The following is a 23,905-nucleotide window of genomic DNA, read 5'->3' as shown; positions in this document are numbered from 1 at the left end:
GGACATCACTTGCTCGACAACATGACATATTTTCCAGGCTACCTGCTCTCCAAGCAGCCCGGAGAGGCTGTGGGGTGGAGACTTGATTGGGACACACAGCCAATTAGCTGGGGCAGAACCGGTTTGGACTTCAATGCAGTTGTTTGAGGAGATGTGTGGCCCAGTTTTCTGAGCAAGCAAGGCCAATGGAGTCAAGGGGAGAGTCCCTGCTCATAAGGGGCTTACCATCAAGCCGGGCCACCAACACCCATGGCCTGAGAGAACCTTCCTTAGGTGGAGGTCAGTATGGCGGGCGACATCTTGTCAGTTTCTGTGGGTACGGGCTGAACAAAGGGACAGGGTTGGTCAAGGGTGATGAGGTGGGCTGCAGAAGGGACAGCCCCGTTCCCAATTCACAATTCTCTAACAACACTAGGCTTCTGGGTCTTTCTTGAGCACATACCCTTCCCTTACACACCCGTTCCCCAACCCTGCAAGCTCCATGGTGAATATTTAATCCTTTTTTCAAAAATCAGCGCAGCATCACGCCCCAGGCCCCACTCACTGAGCACTGACTGTGGATCAGGCACCATCATAAACTCTTTCCATGCATTACTTATTGAATTCTTCCAGTAGCTCTGAGAAGTAGTCTCTGTCGTCTTTTCTAGATTACAGATGGGGAAACCCAGGCTGGGGAAGTTTAAGTCATTGGCCCCAGATCACCCAGTCATATAAGTTGTTATTAAAACCTAGGTTTGTGTGGCCTTCGAATTCAGTCTCTTGACAATAGGCTCGTGCTTCTGTCTGAAGCTTTTCCACGCTCGTGTCTCTGAGCTCAGAGCTGTGCCCTCGATAAACCCTGAACGTCATTCCCAAGCCTCCACCACTGTGTAACGTTTTTTTTTTTAAATGTCCATCTGTCCTGCTGAAGGGGGTGAGGGATTGTGTGTGCTTCGTGTCTGTAACCCAGCACCTATTTCCGAGCCCAATATGCAGCAGACCGTGGATACATGTTCAAGGGAAGAATAAGTCTTCAAATTGTAATAATGCAGCTGAATGTCTGCATTTCTGTAGACTCTATCTTGTTCTGGAACACCCAGAAAATACTGTACATTGAAGGGGCACATAACCTCCCAGAAGGGACTGAATTAACACGAAGGGTTTTCTTCCATCTTTGAAAAGCTTTTTTTGACAAACGTGTTTTTCTCACTTGACAAGTCTCTTTTAGATTTTCATGGCATCAGGGAACATTAACCTGTTTCTCATTTGTGATCTTTCTCCATCCTCACACCTGCCCTGGGAGATGGGTAACTCAGGTGTAAAAAAAAGTGCCTGCCTTAGAACTGAGGCTTGGTGATGGCTAGAGACTCATTTCCAAGGCTGGTATATTGCAGAAACTAACAGACTCCGTGAGGGCTCAGGGATACCCCTCCTCTGGCCAGACCCTGTGCCTGGGTGCTGGAGATGTCAGTAGGTGCTGGCCAGAGTAAACATTTCTCTTGTGGATGCTCAGCGGTGGCCTGGAAAGAACGGTCTGGTCAAGGGAAGCAGCCCTTCCTTTCTTGGGGCAGGGGCTCTTTTGCCCACATGCCTCCATTCTCCCATTTGGCTGACCCCCCCATTGGGGAACAGCAGCTTTGGGCTTGTGGCTTCCATGGATCCCTGTTGGTCCATCTTGGTCACTGTTGTTTTCTAGGTTCAGAAACAACCCATGCCAAGACAGCACCCACCCATGTTGGGCTTCAGCCTCATTATTCTTCCCTTGAACATGTATCCACGGTCTGCTGCATATTGGGCTCGGAAGTAGGTGCTGGGTTACAGACACGAAGCACACATAATTAGCATACAATTCTGTTGTACTCAAGAAGAGTGGGTAGTTATTAGAATTGTCCTCTTGATCCCAGCCCTCCCTACAATACCAGATCTTCGTAGCCTTCAGAGGATAGGAGAACTCACATAACCCTGCAAGCTGAGAGGTGAGGGACTGTGGAGTCTTTGAGAGGATAATGGGCTGGGTTGGTTGGGAAACGCAGATCCCTTAACCTTGGGAATTGGGAATTGGGCTCCCCGCCCCGCCCAGCTCTCATGACAGCTGGGGAATAAAAGGTAAAGCTGATGCATCTAACAGGAAGGCATTAGGGTCTTCCAAGGAGGACGGGCTTCTTAACTGGCTTCCCAAAGAGTTGACCAGGCTGAGGGCTTTCTGGCATTTTTGTCCCAGTTTTTGTGCTTGAAAGAACATTCCCCCTGGTTGCTTCTTTAACTACAGCATGATTTTCTAGAATAACTGCAAAAAGAAAAGGAACGGATCCCCAACCCCCTAGGTGACTCTTCCAAGCAGGTGTGCTGGCTCTGATGGGGGCAAGGGCTGTGACAAGAGTCACCTCCCGTGGCATTGGTGGCTGCTTTGCGCTCTTCTTCTTCCTGGAATCACACAGTCAGGCAAGGCTGGTGGGTGACAGGACACTGCTGAGGGCTTCGCTCCAATGTCCTTCCCAAGGACGTGCCCAGTGTCCACCAGGGTGGCCTTGTCAGGTTGTGAACTCAGGGAAGAGTAGAGCAGAAGGAGGGGCACTGTTTGCTGGCAGCAAGCCCTTGGCAGCAGGGTCTGTAGAAGGCTGGGAGAGCTTTAGCATGCAGGACCCGTCCTCTGAAGGAAACTTCTAGTCTGGGCTGATGCCAGTGACAGGAAGCCAACGGGTCAGCCACCGCTTCTCCAGCTCAATCATCATTTTCTTAGGCCGGTCAGGGAGGGAGGTGTGTTTGTTTGTTTGCTTAGATAAAACTCACATATCGTCATAACATTTACTCTTTTGCACATTTTTAGAAGGTGGTTCAAATATCACCGCGAATTCCATAATCCCCCAAAGAATTTTCATCATCCCGCAAAGAACCCCCCAGCCCCTTAGCTGTCGCTTTCCAGTTCCTCCCCATCTCAGCCCACGTCTGCCACTAATCTACTTTCTGTCTCAGTGGATTTGTCTACTCTGAATCTTTCACATAACTAGAATCCTACAGTATGTGACCTTTTATGTCTGGCTTCCTTCACCTAGCACAGTGTATTCAAGGTTTGTCTGTGTTTAAGCATGAATCAGTGCTCTACGCCTTTCTATGGTTGAATGATATTATTCAGCTGACGGACAGCTGGAGGGTTTCCACTTTCTGGCCCTTATGAATAATGTTGCCAAAAACATTTGTGTAAACGTGTTTGCGAGACATGTTTTCAGTTCTCCTGAGTATATACCTAGGAGTGAAATTTCTGGGTCACAGGATGACTCTGTGTTTAATCTTTGAGTAATTTCCAGATGACTTCCAAAGTGACCGCATCATCTTCCATTCCCACCAGCGACGCATGGGGGTTCCAACGTCCCCCCGCTTTTGCCAGCACTTGTTATTGTCTGTCTTTTTTAGTACAGTTATCCTAGTGGAGGTGAAGTGGAAGTCTGCGGATATGGACAAGGCAATGGCTTGTGATTAGGAAGCCCTGCAGGAGCCCGAGTTGCGGGAGGAAGAATGGGTGTGTTGAGTGTCCCTGGTACATCCTTAGGAGATCTGGGGGCTGTTCCCCAGGCAGGGGTTAGGCAAGCTGATTGAAAGCAGCATGTGGCGGTTTACTTAGTGGCTTGTAACCCCAGCACTGAGACACAGAAGGCACTCCGAACTTTCTGTTGAATATAGGATTGCCTGAATGAATGAAATCCAGTGAATTACAGAACTGATGACTGAAAGTGCCCATCCCTGCGGACCCAGGGAGCGTGGAGGGACTGGGAGCTGAGCCACTATTCTGTATGTTCCAGGAAGGAACTGACTTGGTGTCATACCCTCAGGCTTTTCATAGATGGGTGATGATGAGCTGTAGCCTTTCTGGTAAACAAGACAAAGGAGCTGGTGAGGAATGGGTGGGAGGGGCCGGGGCTCACACTGAGAAGCAGCAGGCTGTGAACAACCTTGAGGACAGCCTTCCCAGAAAGGCTGTCGCACCCCCTAAGCCCTTCTCCTGTGGAGGCTGACTTCCCAAATTTGCCTTCTGCGGGATCGGTCAGCTTCAGGTCTCTCTCTGCAGAGGATGCTGTGACTGTTGCTTTCTGTGGCGAGGAACAGAGCAGCTACGAAACAGATGAGCCTCCTTCCAGCATGAGCTAGCTGTCTGTTCCTGGTGGCCTGGCAGGTGCAGGAGGGCAGGCAGAGCTGGAAGCCCAGAGGTGCTGTCCTTCTTGAAGCTTGGCACTGAGGACGGGTGAGGGTGGCAAGGAGGCCCTTTTCTGGAAGATCAGCAGAACATTGAGTGTGACGATAATAACAATAATAATAATGCTTCCAGTTACGGAATATTTTATATACGCCAGATTCTGCCCAGAGCACTTTATATAATCTGGTAACTCCTAGGGACTGTCTCCTTGGAGGTCACTTTCCTCCTTGTTCCTGTTACTAGAGGACCAGAGGATAAAGAAAGATTGGCAAAGCCACTCAAGAAGCACCTCATTCTCTTTTCCCACAGGTTTGTCTTCCCAGCATCCCTTGCAGCTAGGGGTACCCAGTCTGGCCAGGGAGGTGTAAGGGGAACTGGGCCGGGCAACAAAGGATCATGTGATCCAGTGCTGGCCAATGAGGTGTAAAGGAAAGTGGGCCGGGCAACAAAGGATCATGTGATCCAGTGCTGGCCAATGAGGCCTAAGGGGAAGTGTGCTGGGTGTTCGTTGAAAAAAGATGTGGGAATGGAAGACTTCTCTCCTGAGAGTTCTGCCATTGGGCTGCTGCAGCCACCTTGTGACCGTAAGGCAAAAGAAAGCCTAGTGGATTATAGAGATACTGAGATACTGAGCTAATCAGGTAACTATCTACTCCTGATGTCTTGTGATGCAAGAAAATTATACCTCCTTTTATTTAAATCACAGTAAATGGGTTTTTCTGTTCTTTGCAGCCAGAAAGCATAACAGACACTTATATTTTATCTGATTAATCCTCAGAGTCACCATAAGGGGGAGGTATTCTTATTTCTTTGTCATAGATGGGGACAGCAGGATCAGCTGTGCTCTTTCCTGTAAACAGAGCAAAGAGGCTGGTGGGAGTGGGTGGGAGGGGCCAAAGCTTGTGTTGTAGAAGCAGCAGGCTGCGGATCGTGGCTTAAAACAACCCCGGGGTCAGCAGTTCCAGAAAGGCCTGATGAATTATGTTGGAGAGGAGAAGAGACTTGTGCAAAGTCACTTAACTGGAAGAAACTGGTGAGTCAGAATTTGAACTTAGGTCTGTCTGTCTCCAAAGGTTTTGTTAATTTCATCACTGGAAACCTCTGTGGACCTTAGCCCAGAGGGAGAAAGAATGTGGGCAATGGCCAGACAGGAAGGGAAACCAGGTCCTGGTCTTCTTCACCTCAAAATGTGCCCTGGGTCTCCCAGGCTCCTAGTTTTGGCTTCCCTCATGACATCAGAGTCTTTGGGCCCTCCACAGCTCTCTGGCAGAGATGGGCAGTATGTGGGAAAGCCAGCAGGGCTTGGAACAAAAGGGCTGGGTGATCCCAGCTCTGCCACTTATGAGCTGTGTGACCTTTGAGTTGCTGGCCCGACGGCTGTGACCTTTGATTCCTCGTTTGTAAAATGTATGAGAGACTTCACTTGGATGGAGAATCCAGGTCAAGTTTTCTTGAGACCAAGGGGGTGTTCACTAGCTTTTATTTGCTGAGAAATTCAATGGGTGGACTTGACCCTAGTCTTAGAGGTAGAGGTGTTGGTAGAAAGAGAAAACATGGCCCCATCTTTCCAAATTCCACTGCCTTCCTTTATGTCCCCTGGTGGCTGCTTTTCCTACTGCCCCCACTTATTCAGGTTCTGCCTTTTTGCTGCCCCCATGGAACAAACATGCCTGTTGCTGGGGGTTCCTGACCACAGTTCTACAATGGATGCCAGGGTCTCTGATGAGCTTGGTCTCATGACCTCCCCAGGAGCTGGAGGTAGAGTTAGTTCCACCAGAAGCTTCCTCTGAAAGTGGGGATGGCTTGGTTTCCCATGAAAACGAGGGTCCTGTATCCAGAAGTGGGGAATAGATGTTAGGCAGGAAAAAACCACAAAGATGGCCCCTCCCACACCTCAGGAAGCAGTTCTGCACATTCAGTAACGTAGATATGTTCAGGCCAGCTGGCTTTTATTAAAGGTGCCCAACATGGTTACCGACCCTACGACACCTTTGGTAAAAGCTAGCCGGCCTCTTCCCAGGACATGGCCCGGTCTTCCCTGAAGTCCTCGGCCTGTCCATCTGATGTCAGTGGGCCCATATGGGGGAACAGGCCCACCTGCATTCTGCGGGCCCTATCCATCACGCCGCCTTTGTCCCTGCACCCAACATGACAATTACCATGTGGCTGAAGATGAGACTCTAATCCTATTACTCATTCATCAGCCAGCCACCTAGAGCAGGCGCAGGATCGAACACTGCCAAGGAGGCTGGGAGAAGCCTTCTCCACCACTGTGAAACTAGGCTTAGCTCAAGCACAATAGGTGTGTAATTTAAGGTTTTGTTGAGCCGAAATCCAATCACATACTTGACTGGTGGATCACAGAGACTCACAGGCTAAAAGAATGAGATAATTCTACCTCACACAAACACTGGGATTCGGCTTTGCCTTAATGACAAATGTGTGACCAACCTTACACTGTTTCATTCTTTCCCGCTCTCTCTCTCTCTCTCTCTTTTTTTTTTGTTTCAATGTATTTCCACCTCCTTCCTCAGTCGCCTCCCTTCTCTACCCTCCTGTGTACCATCCAGAGACGATGGGACTCAGCAAAGTCCTGCAGCCAGGAAACAAAGGTAGATAAGCAGGAGGAAGCTTTCTAAAAGGCAGTCACCAGGTGGGAACGCACCCCTGTTCATTGTCTTCATGTAATTGAATGAGGACGTGGAGGTGAGAGATGACTCCTAGGGATGGATTAATTCTGATTCCTCATGGTCTAGGTTCTTCTTTTCCAGGAATGGCTTAGAGTGAGAAAGGGCAGCACGCAGGAGAGACACATGGTCATGTTCAAGAACTGTTCTCTTTTTTATTCATCCGGGGCTTTCTGTCCTGTGAGTGCTTCTCTGCGTGGGTGGCCAAGGGTTACAAGGAAAAATATGTAGGTATGTATGTATATAAGTATTTTTACCCCTGTTCAGTGATGGCATAGTTGTATACCCAATTAGAGGTAACAGCATAAATGAGCTCACTCAATTTTAAGAGTTGACTTAAATTTATTCACTTCACAAACGTTTATGGGCTGGCTCCCACATGCCATGTCTTCTGGTAGGCACTGGGCAATGCTCTGGTGAATAAAGGCAGTCAACAAAGTGGACAACCAATATAGTAGGTAACTAGGAATGATGGAGAGTCCCATCTTGGAAGTGCGAAGGGGGCAGCAGTAGAGAACGAATTGGGAAGATCCCTTTGAGAAGGGGACTTGGGAGCTGAGATATGAATGATGAGAGAGAGCCATTTATTTCAAGATGTGGGGGAGAGCTTTGAAGTCCATGGCCAGGCCCCAGATGGGAGACAGTGGGGTGAGCCAGAGTCAAGCTGGATTCAAGCTTTGCCCGCCATGTATGTGTGCTATTTGCCAGGGCAAACCATTCATCCTTCTGAATCTCTGATTCTCGTCCTGCTCTGCTAACTTTGCAAAGTCTCTGTGACATCTCACTGTGATTACATGTTGTCACTTTGGAGTGACAAGCAGAATACACTTGTAAGGACAATTATTGGGTTCATGTTTCATCTGATGGACAAATTGAGGGTGTGGGTGTGTAGGGAGGGTTGTCTCCAGAAATGGAAGTAGGCTGGGACTGGTGTGAGGAATGGGTCTCCATTACCTTTTTTTTTCTTGAAGATTCTGCATAGGTCTGCCCTTAGCGGCCATTTTTCAGGTCAATTTTCTATTGTTAGAGAAGAAATGGACTTTTCAAGTGAGAGTCCTGGGGTAGTAGCCTCTGGGAATAATTTGAGATGAACTTGACTCTTCTACTTTGGACAACAGGGTGTTGATCTTGTAACCAACATAATTTTCACAATAACTACGTGCCAAATATTTGACTTGTATTACCTCATTTCAGCTTTGCCAAAGCCCTATTGTTGTTGTTATTGTTGAGTTAGGTAAATTCCATACCCAGTATGGAGCCCAATGTGGGACTTGAACTCATGACCCTGAGGTCAAGACCTGAGCTGAGATCAAGAGTTCAACCGACTGAGCCACCCAGGCATCCCAAAACCCTATTTTTAAGACAAGGAAACCAAGGTTCTTAAAAAGTTAGATGACTTCCTCCAGATTACACAAGTAAGACCATGGCAGAGCTGAGATTTGAATACTTTTCCACTATTGTCGTTTTTACCAGCACTAACAATGATAGCTTCCATTTATTAAATGCTTGCTCTGTGCTGTAACTATATTGTTACTGGTAAGTCAGTTATTATTTTAGTTGCTGGTCCTTTGTAGGTAACATTCCTTTTATTTCAAGATGCTCTTGAACTTCTCTTTGTCTTTGATGTTCTTTCCCTAAGATATGTTCAGACATGGATGCTTATTTACTTTTTTGGCTTGGGATTCCTGAATATGAGGTGTTAAACAGGTGAATAACTGTTTTCATTTCCACAGAACTTGCATGTTGAAACCTAATGCCCAATGTGATGGTATAAGAGGTGGGGTTTTTAGAAGGTAATCAGATCAATAGAGTGGATCCCTCACAGACAGAATTAGTACTCGTACAAAAGAGGCCCCACCTCAGTACCTCCACCATGTGAGGCCTCAGTGAGAAGGCAATGGTTTATGAACCAGGAAGTGAGCTCTTACCAGATACAGAATCTGCCAGCAATATGACCTTGGACTTCCAGCCTTAAGAACTGTGAGCCATGCATGTTGGTTTATAAGGCACTCAGTCTATGATGTTTTGTTACAACAGCCCAAAAAGACCAAGATGAGAAGATGGGTGACTTCTATTAAATACAGAAAATTCTCAACTGTTCCTAATTGAATATTATGTCCCCTGTGGTATCTTATCCCCTCTTCCTGAAACTCAGATTAGATGTATACTAGACCCTTCCCTCTGTTCTCCCAGGTTTTTAACTCTTCTCTTCTAATTTTTCCACCTCTGTTCTCACTGTGTTATAGTCTGAGTAATTCCTTCAGACCTGTTTTCCAGTTCACTAATTTCCCCTTATGTTGTGTCTAATTTATTTAAGTTACCCATTTCCTTGCTTAAATAGAAATATAAATTAAATAGAGGGAAGTGCAGAAATCATAGATTTATGGAGTGATGAATTTTCACGGAGTGACTATAATACACAACCATCCCATGTGAATAATCAGAGGCTGACCAGCACCTGCGAAGCTCCTAACTCCCTTCCTATCTCACCCACCTTCTTCTCCACAGAAACCACTTTTTGACCTCTCCCACCATAGATGGGTTGGGCTGTTTTCAACTTTCCCTAAATGGAACAACTCAATATGAAGCCATTTGCATCTGACTTCTTTTACTCAGTCATATGTTTTTAAGATCCATCAGTGGTGTTGTGTGTATAATCTACTTCTAAAATCTCATTTAGTTCTAAAAATGTCCTAGACATGGTTGGTTTTATGTTCTGTTTCTCTTTGTTCGTGTATGTACAGATTTGCAGGCCTTCTCCTCATGGTGGTTTGTTTCCTTGTGATTTTGTGAGTTTTTCTTATAAAGTCATGTTGTCTTGGCTCTTTGCCTATAGGAATGGTTTGAGTCCAAGTATGTGGGGCAGTACTCTAGGGAAAACTTGCATTTGCTTCTGCCAGTCTTCCTGATTAATGACCAACATGGGACCACTTAAAAAAAAAAAAAAAAAGTTGGCAGAGGGCTTTTTGCACCATATATATAACTTTGGTGAATGGATTCCTACTTGACACCCAAGTTAGGCTCATGACTAAGTTCTTGGAGGAGACTGGTAAGAAAACCTCCACGGTCTCTCCTCTGTGGGATGGCAAGTTGTTTTCGGTAACAGCTTTATTGTGATATGGGGTGATATTTTTTGTCCTAATTCGCTTACTGAGTAGGCCACCTTTCAGGGGTCACCAGTCTAAACAGCTACCTTGCTCGGGTCCCAAGCCTTGTCTTTGCTGCTCCACACACCAGAACCCCTTTCCAGTGAAAGCTTACATCTACCAGGTGTTAGCAGCTGGCCCTAGTGTTAGGGCCAACACTAGTCCATGCTACTTTCTGTCTGCTTTGGAACATTCTGGTTGTTTCTGGTTTCCAAGGATTTCATTTGCTTTTCTTGCCATCTCATTTATGCATTAGACCCAAAAGTGCCTTCTTACAAAATATTTTATGCAGCATCTTTTGTGTGTGTGTGTGTGTGAATGTGTGTTATGTAGCAGGAAATTTTTTCCTAAAACATCTATTCTGTCATTATACTGGACCAGGCAAATGAGCTCTTAATATGCAGCCTCTCACTTAGTCCTAGAAACACTCCCTTGTAACCAAATACCCTCAATTTAGAGATGAGGAATTAGAGACGCAGAGAGGGTCGGCAACACAGCTGGTGCTGCCCAGCCAGCACATGGCAGAGGCAGGATTCAAGCCCAGGTCTGTGGGGCTCTAGTGTCCATGTCTGTAATGGGGTGGACTTGCTGAAGTCAGCACCCCAGATGTCTTCGGGTTCATGCTGGGTCCTTGGGCCTCTGGAGCAAGCACACGAGAGGAACGTCTCGGTTGCCGAGGGTGATGTTTACAGCGCCCTGGAGACTCTAGTGCTTTGGCTCGGCATCCAGGCTGGACACAGAATCAGACAGGCTCGTCGGCTTCTCTGCGAGGTGGCGATGGCCACCCAGAAAAGTGCCATTTGCTGAATCAGGCATCTTCAGATATTATAAATGGGCCAGTTCAGACTTGGGAAGACATGCCAGGGGAAGAAAACTTGGCTGATGGAACATTCCAGGCCATTAAGCTATTACAAAGGGAGGCTTTTTGAGGGTAGCTCATAAGTAGGCTTCTAGAGTCACCCAGGGAATATTCCCATGGAGTGTCCCCTCCTCCTCCGAGTGTCCTCTGTCCCTTTTCTTATCTCTCCCCACCCAACTGCACAATCTAGCCTGTGGGCCCCAGGGAGCAGCCCCCTCCAGCTTCTCCTGGCCTTGGCTCTGCACTCCCTTGGGGTGTCCAGTGCTGGGTGGATGGGGTTGTACCAGTATCTGGGCATCTCTTCATCTCTTCTGTAGCTGTTCTGGTTGCTGGGAAGGAGCGTGCCAGTCTCCAAGTCCTCTGAGCTCCTGCCTTTGTTTCTCTAAAGGGAGATTATTTGTATATTTGTCAGCAAAGTTAGAAACATAGACACTAACCCCTGTTGGGCATTCGCTCTGTGCCAAGCGCTTGTTTTGCAGGAATGAGCAGAAGTTATTTTGATTTTGATTTTTTTTTCTGCTTTTTGACTCCCATTAATGTTCTCTTGTATCTTACATTATTTTTCATTGCACTGTTTCGAGCTCACAGGGGCTGGACCTGTACCCCCTGGGTGGGGGTGGGGGAGGTCAGGCAGGGCGTAGGCTCTGGAGTTGGCCATGATGGGGCTCGAGTTCTAGCTCTCTCACTTCTCTGCATGCATGCCTGTGAGCCTGAGCCTGAACCTGATGCAGGTTCTCCATCTGCAAAATGGGGTAATCCTGGTTGTTTCCGCAGAATGCCAGGTGGAGTGCGTGCGGCAGACATCTGAGAGGTCGTTCGCAGTCACTTCTCATGCTCACCAATGGCTGAGTGTCTCTGCCTGAGTGTCCTCATGGCCCCAGGGGGAATAGTCCTGAGAAGTCAAGCCCCAGGGAATGCCCTCAACCTGTGAGGCATGGGAGTTGCTGGGTAAGTACCCCCATTTTGTGGTGTCTTCCTGCAGCCTCTCAGAAGCTGCCCAGCACGCTTGAGCCCCCAGTTACCCACTGGGGTCCTGCTCCCGAAGCCGCTCTGGACAGACTTTCCTCCCTTCCCGTCTCACCTCCCCACCCCCTCACAGTGCTTCCCGAGCTCCCTTTCCAGATAAACAGGTATGCTTATCCTTGCCCTGGGGGGTTCACCCCCCTCACACACCACCTCGGAGACGCTCCGTGTTCTGTTCGGAAATGTCATTCTGTTGCTTGGGGATGACACACTCCTGAGTGTAAGACTGGAAGTGAAGGCCATGAGGAAGCCACCATCTGGGGGACACTGCCTCCTTGGCCCCAGGGAGCTTGCTCATTGACACTGGAAACACTTTTAATATTGTTTTTCCTGCTAAAACGTTAAAACCTGCAGCCTGTGTGCCAGTGCACCCAGATGCAGGCTTTGGCAGTCATACGTAGGTGGGTGGTCCCCTTCTTCCCATCCATTCAGACATCTGCATTGGCCAGTGGCTCTCTGACCCGTCCCTGAAATGGATAGACGGGCTCCCGGCTCGGTAGGCTGCAACAGGACTTTTGGCCATTGGTCTGTGGCTGGGCAGCGGGACCCTGTTCTGCCCAGTGGGGGTCGGCATATGATGGCCTCGTCCCCTTCTCTGTGATTTGCCCCCAGCTACTGGGTACCACAAGAGACTTAAGAAGCAGGTAGCCTTTCTACTCCCATGTTACAGATGAAGAAACCGAGGTTCAGGGTGGGAATGAGACTTGCCCCAGTACCCCCAGGGAGTGAGTAGAAAAGCCTTGGTTGGAAGCCAGGATTGCTCTGAGGCAAGGGAAGGGGTGGAGGAGGGAGCCTCAGGGGTGGAGATCCCACGAGACTGGCCTAAGCACCTTGCTTCCTGGTGGAAAGCCCTAGGGGTCCAGTTCCTTGGAGATGCTGCTGGGGAGTTTTCAAGGCCGTGGCTGGGTGGGCTTCTCAGGGAATGGTGAGGCAGGAAGGCCAATGCAGGGGGTATGGTGCTCCTTCCCTGAGAGGGTGTTTCCTTCGATGCTGGGAGAGAAGGAAAGGTGGCCACCGAAGGGGCCTCCCAGCGTGCAGGAATCTGGTCCCAGCTGTCTGAGGCTGTGCCAAAAGCCTGGGATTTACTGCCCTTCCCCGCCACCCACCCCAGCCAGCTGCGGAAAGGGTGTTGAGGGGAAATGCATTCCAAATCAAAAAGGCATCAGGGCCACCCCTGCCGGCATCATGTGGTTGGTCTGCAGAGCCGGAGAGAATCACCTGGGACGGATCACACCAGAGCCCGATCTCCATGGGACAGGTCTGCACAGCGGCATCTTCAAGGTGAGTGAAGACTGCCAAAACTCTCCCTCCAGTGTATCAGCTGGATTCCATTTCATTGTTGAGCCTCACTATCACCATTGTCATCAAACTGGCATTCTTTGGACATTTCCTATGTGCTTGATGCTACTCAAGTGCTTAGCCTATATGCCATTTAATCTTTTAGAAAGATTTATTTATTTATTTGAGAGAGAGAGAGAGAGAGCATGCAAATAAACAAAAGGAGGGCCAGAGGGAGAGGGAGAGAGGCAGAGAAGCTGACTCCCTCCTGAGCACAGAAGCCAGCGTGGGGCTCAATCCCAGGATCCCGATATCACGACCTGAGCCGAAACCAGGAGTTGGAGGCCCCATGGACAGGGCCAACCAGGTGCCCTCTTTCATTTCATTTTAAAGCTCATCACCTCCCTGCAAGGTTGGTGGGGCTGCTGGCCATGTAGCACCTGTGTGTGGATTAGAAAAGGCTGCTCCCTCCTGAGTGGGTACGGACATCCCCGGCTCACCAAGCAGATAGGGGCTGGATTTCCTGCAGAAGGTGCCCTTGCTGGGGCATCTTAATGTAGCTCCCAAGACTGCATAGCCCTGGTGACCCGGGATGAATGACAACTCTCAGGATCCCCATTTTACAGATGAAGAAACTAAGACTAAGCAGGTGTTTGCCCAAGGTCACGTGGCCAGTAAGTGTCCAAGTCAGGACTCAAAACTGCCTGAGTCCCCAACCGCCAGGATTCACCATGACATCACATTTTATAAGCACTCCATTGTATAAGCACACATTGCAGTGGTGTTGGAGGGGAGAGCAGGAGCCTATCTCTAATGATGCCTTTCATTAAAACCTTATCATTACCCAATGTGTGTGAAAAGAAGATAATTTGCTACAGGTTTAAAGTCATCCGTAGAATGGGGGGAAAAATCAACAACCAAACAGCAACACAAACCCCAAACTTGTAAATACTATTAGCTGCTCTCCAACTTGGTTGAATTTAGCTGATGTTTTCGGTGTTGACTTTCCCAGCTAGCTGCTTAACTATATAAATCCAGTTGACGTGTCTTTATTCAGATAAAACTCTAATACTGCAAGTGTAGCAAATTAGATGCAAATGCCCCCTTTTTATTTTAAGTATACTTAAAGCTGCCTTTCCAATGCAAATTTCATAGGAAATCTCAACCAGCTAGGACAGACATCTTAGCTGTCAGCAGGCAAATGCTTTCATTTCGGTCTCAGGCAAGGGAGCTGCCTGCTTTTTTTTCTTTCTGCCCCTGCAGACTGAGATAATTAAAACTATAGAGAAATAGTTTTAAATATACATGATACACAGTTCCTTAAATTATGGGATAATGCATAAATTCACCCATTACCATATTTGATAGCGGTCTCGCTGACCAAAGTTGGGAGGTGGCAGTGGGGGGGTGGGCAATGTGGTTTTCTCCAGGATCTCGCTTCTGCTGTCATTAACCACACGGCTCCTGTCGCTTCACCTGCTGTCCTAGGGAGCCCTGGTAATGGTTCAAAAAGAGGTTGTGAACACACTCATTAAAAAGGGGCTGCGATGTGTGTTGTTTTTTCTTTTTTTTTTTTTTTTAAGAAATAAAAATGTTAATGGTAACTTTTTTTCCTTTTTTTTTCCCCCCGGCTGTCTGAGTCTCTTTGGAATACATATCCATTTCGGCTTTGATTTGTTGAGCTCTCTGAATGAGTTTATCCAAACAATGTGAATTTACTTAGATCTCTCTCAAATCCCACATCTCTTGTGGTTGATAAAGCTGACTTTAGCTAAGAAGGGCTGGATCAGTGTGATTTGAAATTCACATTGAAAATGATAAGGGCTTTGCTGGAAATAATAAAGCATAGTCAAACGCTGTCAGGAGGAAACAGTGGAGCATGCAGGGAGAAATTCGGTAAGGCCGTGCCCCACCCTCCCCCTTCTCTCCAGAATCAAGGTAGAGAAGGGAGGGGAAAGGTGGAAGGGGGGCTTTGCTCAGACACACAGTTTAGCTTTGTAGGTGATGGGGATGATCATTTTAAAGAGCTTTGTGCATGAGCTTTATTCTTCATGCTTAGAAAATGGCAGCCATCCCTTGATGGGTGATGGACACCCATGGGCTTTGGGGGTGGCAGCCATCTTTGCTAGCGTGGTGCCCGCCCCTGCTGGAATCCATCTCCCACCCGCCCAACCACTTCTGTCTCCATCTCCGTCTCTGTGTCTGGTCTCCTCACCTCTTTTTCTATTTCTATCTCCTCAGATTCCTTTCTGAGCGCCTAATCCATGCCTGGTCCTGAACTAAACTTTGCCTCCGTTTCCTCCTGATTACCCTAGGAGGCAGAACACGTATCCGACCCCTTTGTAGGAGGTGCCATGGAGATGTGGCCCAGGGGAGCCATCAGGGACACCCGTGTCCTTCATCCTCTTTCCCTTCAGCTGCCAGGCAGAGACCAATGCCTTAAGGAAGTGATGCTTGGAAATGGTTCTTGAGCAACTTTGAAGGAAGATGTTTTTCTGGAACACGTTCTCCAGTGAAACTGAAGGGGAAGCCAAATATCCCTTGGCGGGTGCAGGGGGCTGGGAGCGTGCAGAATTGCCCCCAGTGGGGAACACTGTGGAGACTTGGCCCCTTCAGAGCTCAGATTCCTCCTTTCCCTTAAAAGGCAGGTTGCACGTAGGTTCTGTCCCCTCCTCCCCGTTTCCCTTTGTCTCGGAAGACCCCGCTTTCACACGCCCTCCTAAGCAGCTATGCAACCTTTCCTGGAAATAGTGCATCAGAGGAGCTTTGCCACTGAAACCTTATTTCTAATTATAATAATCGCTCCCCATTGTCTTTACCATTGGGGCAGTCGGAGCAGGCGCTGGGGCTTCTCCTCACTGCCTTGATCTGTACAATCCTAGTTCAGCTTTGATGAATGACTTTTTCGACTGCTTCTGCCCTGTCTGTGCGTGTGTGTGTGTGTGCACGTGTGCATGGCTGTATGTGTATATGTGTGTGTGTGTGTGCGTGCGCACACATGCATGGGTGTGCATGTGTGTCTGTGTATCTGGGGAGCACAGGGACCAGGCTGGGGGGAGGGCGGGGTGAATTCTTCTAAGGCCTTGTTTCTCTCTGCCCCGCTGCGGCAATCCGGCAATCCGTTTCCCCTCCACCCTGTAAGGCAGCTGAGCTCCGAGCTGACCTCTCTTCTCCCTGGCGCTGGGAGGAGGGGGTCTCGCCTCCCCCACGCCATCCTCCACCTGGGCCAACTCTCCTGACCCCATGACTCCCTGTTTCCTAACTCACACCGCTAATAGCCACTGATCACCGAAGGGCAGTTTAAATTCTATTTAGACTTAAAAAAAAAAAAAAAAAATAGAAAAAAAGGAGAAGCCAAACTTCAAAAGCTCTCTCCCGCGAGCGGAGCGGAAGCCACATCCAGCCATTACCAGCAGAAGCCGGATCAATACGTGTGCAACATCCCCTGGCTGGGGTTTCGAGGAACTTTTATTATGAGCGTGGTTAAGCTGTTCTAAAGTGGGGCATCATTTATAAAACAAACGGATCCCTTCCAAATAGGTTATTTTCCTGGTTAATGACCGATCGTCTGCCCTGGGGTCTGTCTGTGTTAAGATTCCAGATGGGAACAGGCACTACCAGCCCAATTATCTTTATTAAGTGTTTTTCCTCCCCCTTTCTGAAAAATGAAATGGCAGCCGGCTCAAATGTCTCCTCCTTCCCCTTGTCCTCACCCCTGCACCATTTCCTGCGTTCGCCTCATTATGGACAAGTATGTCCTTTAAGACACGGAGACTAATGAGGCGGTTTTATGAGACTAATACATTTTAAATTTTAACACTGGAGCTAGCATCTTTAATTGTACAATTATACATGCGTTTAGCACACGCGCGCGCGCTCTCTCTTTTGCTTTAAAAGATAACAAACCACAGGTGACTGAAAGTATGTGAAAAGGCAGAATTTATGTTATTCTTTAGGGTACTAAATCATGCGGGACTAGAAATTGTTTTTCTCCTGACAGGTTTCTGAAGCAGAATTAGTTGCCTTTTTGAAGAAAAATTAAAAAATAATTTTTTTTTGTTTTGTTTTGAATCAGGGAGGACGGCAGATGGGTACATCGTGCCGGAGGTGAATTTGTCTTCTGTCTCCCATTTCGACCTATAGGGAGAGTGTGGCTAAAAAGTATTTTGAGAACGAGAGAAGCCTGGATGTTCTGAGGCCCAGCAGCTGCAGCGGGTGAGAGAGAGAGAGAGAGAGAGAGAAAGTCACTACCCCCATGCATCCCGTCTCTAACAAAAGCCCCCTACATTCCCCACCTGACAGGACTTTATAGGGTAGTAATAAATAAGGCTGAATTATTGATGATGAGAACTGCTAATATTATTATGACCTCAATTAAGTGCTTTTTCCAGACACATTAGTAACAAAGGGTCTTCCCTCTCCTGGTTGCTGTTTTTCTCCCCCAGGCCCCACTTTACATTAAAATCTAATTGATCAAACCTATTTGCCATTCGCACAAGAGCGATCACCATAATGGGTCATCTATCAGCATGGGTTCCTCATCAGGCTATTAACACCTTTTGTTGCTGGCCTCAATTCTGTACCAGCTGAGAGGATCAGAAAGGCAGGGCCTCCGATCTGGAAGGATCGTGTGTGAGGTCTGACTTGTGCTTCCTTTTAATTGCCCTCTTTAACATCCTTGCAAAACCCTGTAAGATGCTCTTGCTCCCGAGGAAGTCCCGTCAGGCAGCTGTGGAGTGACAAGATGGCGGCCTTCCTATTAGAACAGAAGGTGTTTTGGGGGTGGGGGTTGGCCACCTCCACTGCAGCTCACTGCCTCTCCATCATCTCCCCCTCCCTGTTGGCCCTTACATGGCCTGCTCCGGGGAAGCCCAGAGACAGGACAGGTCCTGTCCTGTGGGAGTCTGGAACTTGGTGCTGGACGTGAAGGTGTGGGAAGTGGGCAGGCAAGCGCTTATTGTCAGAATTGGAGACTAAAATGGAGACCTAAAGTGGAGACCGGTCCCCCCAGAGCAGAGCCTCCTCCTGACTCCCGGTCCGGAGTCACTCACAGAAGGTCCATGATGACCCATAAGCTCTCTGCACTGTGTGCACAATTGTGTTTACGTGTATTTTCTTAGAGAGGTTTATAGCTTCCATGAGATTACCAAATTTATCCCTGACCCCAAAATGGGTTAAAAATATCTTCTTGGGAGCTTCCTAGTTGGGGAGGTCTTCTTTCAGTCCGACTGTCATGCAGGATTGGATCTCTGGCTTTAGGAAGATGGTGAGGCCATGGAGATGGGCACTGCTCTTGATATACCGTGGTGTTGGGTCAGACTCTCTCTCTGGGCCTCTGTCTTCTCTGCCTATTTGGTCCAAAGAAAAAACTCTCATCAACCTCCTGCTGTCCAAAGTGACTGTGGGAATGGGCTTTCTAAATTAGTCTAACTTGTGCAGGGCCTCCCACTGGCTACTGGAAGATACCAGAGAATAGGACACGCCCTGCATTGGTTGTGTTGTTCCAAATATGACATGACAGGAACTCTCTTCGGGTGACGTTAGACAGCTTGGAGCACTATTCCTGGCCATCTCTTTGGCCCACACAGCCCTACCTACTCCCCACGAAAATAGCTTTATCATTTTTTCCCTGATTATAAATGAATCCATCCTGAAATCGTTCAGAAGGGAATTGGGACCTCCTCAAATCTTAACATTTTGGCTGGCCTCATTTCTCCTTCCCTGCCATGCAAATAACAATAGGAACATCTCTAGGAAGTTGTGTGTGTTTTTTTTTTCCCCTCCAAGAATGAGACTATATATATTTAAGTGGTTAATTTGTTAATTTTCTTATTTACTTAACAATTATATTATAAACATCTTTCCATGTAAATACTGTCCATCCTCCTTATTTTAAATGACTGCCTAGGATTTAATCACATCGATTTTTCAAAGGATATTACCCAATCTGCTCTTGTTAGATGTTTCCCATGTTTCCACTTTGGTCAGTTATAAACAGGGCTGCACTAGAGGTCCTTATATAAACCGATGTACTTACCCAGTGATATTCTTCATGGATTGGGAAAAGCAGAATTCCTGGGCTCAACGGTTTGTGTTTCACTGTTTTGTTTGAGTTAACAGTACAGATTAAGGCATAGGCTACATCACCAATGCGACTTCTGAGGGGGTGCTAACTGGCGTTTCTGTCAAAAGGTTGTCCAAGGTGAGAAGCCTCGAGGCGAAGAAAACTCAGCAAATTAAAGCTGCCTTGGTGGGTTTGCTCTCTGCAAGTGCGAGTCTGGAAGCACCAGGGCGATCAGGCTCGGGTTTGCTGCCCGGTGCAGGGAGAGGCAGGGCCGAATCTTTTGTCTCTTCTGGAACTGCTGATGGACAGACATACAGCCCCTTCGGTGAACAGGACATCTCTGTCCATAAAGAGGTTGCGGGACGGGCAGCTGGGAGGGGATGCTCGCCTCTCGCCTCATCTCAGAACTGCGTTCTCACTCCACGGGACCCCGTGCCAGATGGCCAGGCCAGGGTGGGGTGGAGGGGTGTCTGTCTGCCCGCCGCTCCTCCAGAGAAGGGGGTGGGCAGGAGGCCCCACGGCTTTGATGCATTCCGTCAGGAAGCACAGGATATCACGAGCACTGCCTGGTGGCTTCTCACCCTGCGTTGTCTTAATTCAAGCTGTCATTCATAAACCAGGAGAAAACTAAAATCAATAAGTGGTGAAAATGGGCTTTCAAGGCAAACTAAAGTCACAGAGGAGGGAGGAAAAGAGAATCTGTTGCCTCAGTGGGTTACCTTTTCCCTTCCTATGTGGGTGGCTGGATTTCCAGCCTATGGTTTTTGTTTTCGTTTTGTTTGTTTGTTTTTTTAAAGGAGATGGGGGCAGAAATTTGGTTCTTTCCTCTTTAAAATATACAGGATGTCAGTGGGTACCTGGGTGACTCAGTAGGTTAAACATCTGACTCTTGCTTTCGGCTCAGGTCATGCTTTCAGGGTCCAGAGATCCAGTCCGGCATCAGGCTCTGTGCTCAGTGCAGTCTGCTTGAGGTTCTCTCTCTCTCCCTCTCCTTCTGCCTAGTCCCCCACACTGCCCCTGCCAGGGCTCTGATTCTCTCTCTCTCTCAAAAAAAAAAAAAAAAAAAAAAAAAAATTAAGTATACAGAGTGTCCATTGGACAAGACCTAGGGGGTGGGGGACCCATTATTTGATGGGATCACAGAGTACATGGGGATGATGGTGTTGGGATGTGTCTGTATTTTATCCCAGGGCAACTGCAGGTTTGTTTTAAGATGTCTGTCTGCTAATTGCTGTGTTACTTTCTACCAGTCAATGTACTTCTCTGGGCCATGTCTTACCAGCCAGAAAACAAATGAGATAAGGTGCAATGATTTTTTTTAGCCTGTTCTCTGATAAGAGACCACAGCTGATGTGAGCTGGGTTGTGAGTGAGGGGGTATTAGGGGGGACATTGAGGTCAGGACATTTAGGGCTCTGATCCTTTTGTCTTGATAGGGGCTCTGCAGAAGATTTCATGGGAAGTTAGAATTTCAGAGCAGAGGCAAAAGTTTGGCAAAAGTTAGTGAAGGAGAGGGTTTCTGAATTTCTTTCCATCTCTGAGAGACTAGAAGCATCTGTTGTGTGCCTACAAGTTATCACTGAGAATCCAGCTTGGACTCAGTCCACCTTCTTCTGGAGACCAGAAGAAGGTAGGACCAGCAAGTAGTGGCATTGGTGGCCGGCCTAGGTGGGCGATGGGCTCTGGTTCTGGCTATTCCTGGAAACACGGAAGGAGTCCTTTGTCACAAATGAGATATCTCAACCAGGTCACTCTTCATCTCTGTGTCATGGGCTTGGTGGTCAAACATGGAACAGGAGGAGACGCTTGTCAGACCAGGAATAATTTTAAACCAAGGGACAACAGCAGAGACAAGGCAACACCGTCTTAGTGGGCATGAAACTCCATTACCCAATCTCCGTGGCAAAGTGAGGTAATAATTTCCTGGGCATCCTTTGAAGGAGCCAGACTTTTGTAGGTGGGCACCAAAAGGGTAGCCTGTGGAGGAAGGAGGGAGAGGCCCAGCCTCTCTACCTCATCCCCAGCCAAGTGTTGGTCCTGAAACCATTTCAGGCAAGTTCCCTAAAGGCCCCTTCCAGTGCCTAGTTAGAAATCCTGGGGTCTCTGAGGGGCACACAGATTTGCCCAACACAAACATAGAAAACCATTCAGTGTTTAAAAAAAAAAAAATCACGGGCGAGCGGTTTCAGAAGTAGAGATGTGAGGTTATCTGTATTTAGAACATACAAAATGAGCCAATGGGTTGGGAAGACTTTCTAAGAAATGCAGCTCAGCAAACTTGACTGGCAGCTCGAGGGCTACTTTTGACCAGGAGCTGGTTTTACGAGGCAAGGATTTACTTACACTACTTGTGGGGACGGTGCCCTGGCCTTTCGGAATAGTGCGGAAGGTGTGCCTGGCCAAGGTGGGGACAGAGCTCTGTTGATCTTCATGTCACACAACTGGTGTCCAGTGGGTGTGGAGTGTGTGCTCTTGGCTGGGGAGACAAGTAGACCCAGCAGGCAGAGAAGAAGGCTCAGTGCACACCCATGGGCTGGCCAGCCCAGCAGCCTGGCGATCCAGGTGGGCCAGACCTGACAGTGGCCCTGGGTCTCCTTGAACTCTTCCTACCTGTCAGCTTGATTAGTGTGCAAAGGGGCCACCATCACACCTGTCAGAATAGCGCCCAGTTATTTCCTGAGCACTTTCTCTGGGCCACACGCTGTTCACAGCCCCTTACTAATGGACTTGAAGGCCCTTGGAGCCAATCCCCTCAACAGCCCAGTTATTAACCCATTTCACAGATGAGGGACTTTGAGACTCAAAGCGGTGTTAAGTGGCAGAGCCTGGATTTCTTCCTGACTTGGGAGTCTGGATGTGACGCTGGGAGACTGTTGTCTTGGAAAGCACACACCTGTCCATTTGAAGGGAGAGAAACAGAAACCTGGAGCCTTCAATGTTCGATCTTGGCCGACACCAGCCCCCTTTTCTGTGAGGTCCTTGAGGAACACACATACCTTGAGAGCAGGGGCAGGGCTCCTCTATTCAGAGCTGAGGTCCCCCCCCCAGCAACCCCCCAATTCAGCGTTCTGCCAATGGGGACTGAGCTGTAGGGCACACGCCTCTGCTCAGGATACAGGGAGGGCAAACGAGAGGAAAGTTCTGGGAGCCTCAGTTACCAGCTGCAAGCCTTCCCAGGTGGGGAGGGTTTAAGGTGCAGAGAGAGACACCATGCGCCCCCCACCCACCGCCCCGGAGAGCATCGCCCTGCCCTCTTATGAGCCTCAGAACCTTCCCAGCACCTGGCCCCTGAGCCGTCTCCAGCCTGACAGAGGTGAGCAAGAGAAAGGCAGAGAGTGCCTGACCTGTATTCTTCTCCTTCCCAAGGCCAAGGGCTTCACTCTGTGCACATTCAGGTGGGGGAGACGCCCGCCGTTCTCTTCTTCCGTCTCACACTTTGATGGCCAAGTTCAGTTTCCAAGGTGGTGTTGCCAGTCGCCGAGAACGCACGGGGAAGGAAGGTGCGGAGTCCTCGTGGTGTAATTCTTAATTTTGTAGAGTTGTGGAGCCCTATTCATTTCATGTGACAGTCTCTTCCTTCCCCCTACCGTGACGGAATGTTCTGTGGCGTATGTTATGATCTTTAATTAAAGGGAACTTAATTTGCTTTTGAGGCATCCTTTGTTCATGGGAGACACCCTAGGGTGTTTTAAAAAACCAGTTTTGGAAGCATTGTCATTGAAGCCCAGAGTCGAAGGCGGACTCGCTGCTCCGGACAGACGCCGGGGTCGCCTGGGTATCGGGAGTCGGGGGGGTGTCTGTCCCCCCCCCCCCGGGCGCGCTCTGTGCTTGGGTGGAGAAGCTGGACTTCTCCAGGCCCTCCCCACCAGCCTCCGGGTTCGTCTGCCCACCTTCCCGCGAACACAGACCCCACAGGCCCCGGGAATGGACCGTGGGCCAGAATGATGTTCGAGAAGGGGACGGACCATTTCGATGACAAATGGGCTTCAGGACACTGTCAGAGAGTCCGGGTGGGGGAGACTATTAGCAGTCACACGGAGGCGGCCGCATCTGTGATGCCAGAGCCGGCCGGTGGGTCCCCACTGCTGTGTTTACTGCTCCTTAATGCGGTATTGTTTACTCACAATTAAACCCTTTACCATTAATTTAACTTTCAGATGCTGAAATTGGTCACACAGCCTCGAGTCTCAAGGCCCGGACAGATGTGTTCTATACACTTGTTTAAACACGGCGCTCATTAGGAGGTAATGCATGTATAGCAAGTTGATTACACCACAAAGCGGGCCGCTTTATCACGGGGGCCTCTCAGGAGGCGGCGGGAGGGGCCGTCAGCTGCCGCTGTCACTCCCCCCCCCCCCCCACCAACCCCCGGATCCTGAGTGACGGCTGGGCCCGCCACCTCCTCGCAGGCCTGCTCGGAAGTACACAGCTTCCCGTCAGAGAGCCGCCGAGCTGCCTTGGAGGACGTATTAATTGTTGTCAGCCTCCATTTCACACTCCAGATAACAAACGAGAGCCACCCTGGCAGTGTTTAAGGAAGATAAACAAGTTGCCTGAGCCCCTGCAATTAAACACGCTTGCATATTTAACTGAGATGTTTCCTGTAAAAAAAAAAAAAAAAGAGGCAGCACTACCCCGAGCAGCAGGGCGTGTGTGTGTGTGGGGGGGGGTGCCCAGGGTG

The 23,905-nt window shown here is 48.7% G+C and overlaps 1 long non-coding RNA gene across 3 annotated transcripts; it reads left to right on the top strand.

The window, feature by feature from the left end:
- Window positions 1-4,733: 4,733 nt before the first annotated feature.
- Window positions 4,734-23,452, top strand: LOC122913790. 3 transcript variants are annotated; one of them, XR_006385744.1, is made up of 5 exons: window positions 4,734-4,809; window positions 11,635-11,808; window positions 13,086-13,164; window positions 17,237-17,376; window positions 23,382-23,452. It is a non-coding gene; the product is annotated as an uncharacterized LOC122913790 (long non-coding RNA). The 3 variants fall into 3 exon arrangements; XR_006385743.1 differs by lacking the exon at window positions 23,382-23,452 and having other exon boundaries at window positions 17,237-17,523; XR_006385745.1 differs by lacking the exons at window positions 4,734-4,809; window positions 23,382-23,452 and adding an exon at window positions 5,089-5,201 and having other exon boundaries at window positions 17,237-17,523.
- The last annotated feature ends 453 nt before the right edge of the window (window positions 23,453-23,905 follow it).

The sequence above is a fragment of the Neovison vison genome, chromosome 7 (genome assembly GCF_020171115.1).
Source record: "Neovison vison isolate M4711 chromosome 7, ASM_NN_V1, whole genome shotgun sequence".
NCBI lineage: Eukaryota > Metazoa > Chordata > Mammalia > Carnivora > Mustelidae > Neogale > Neogale vison.
The sequence above is the reverse complement of the archived record's forward strand: the minus strand, read 5'-3'. Positions and strand labels throughout refer to the sequence as shown.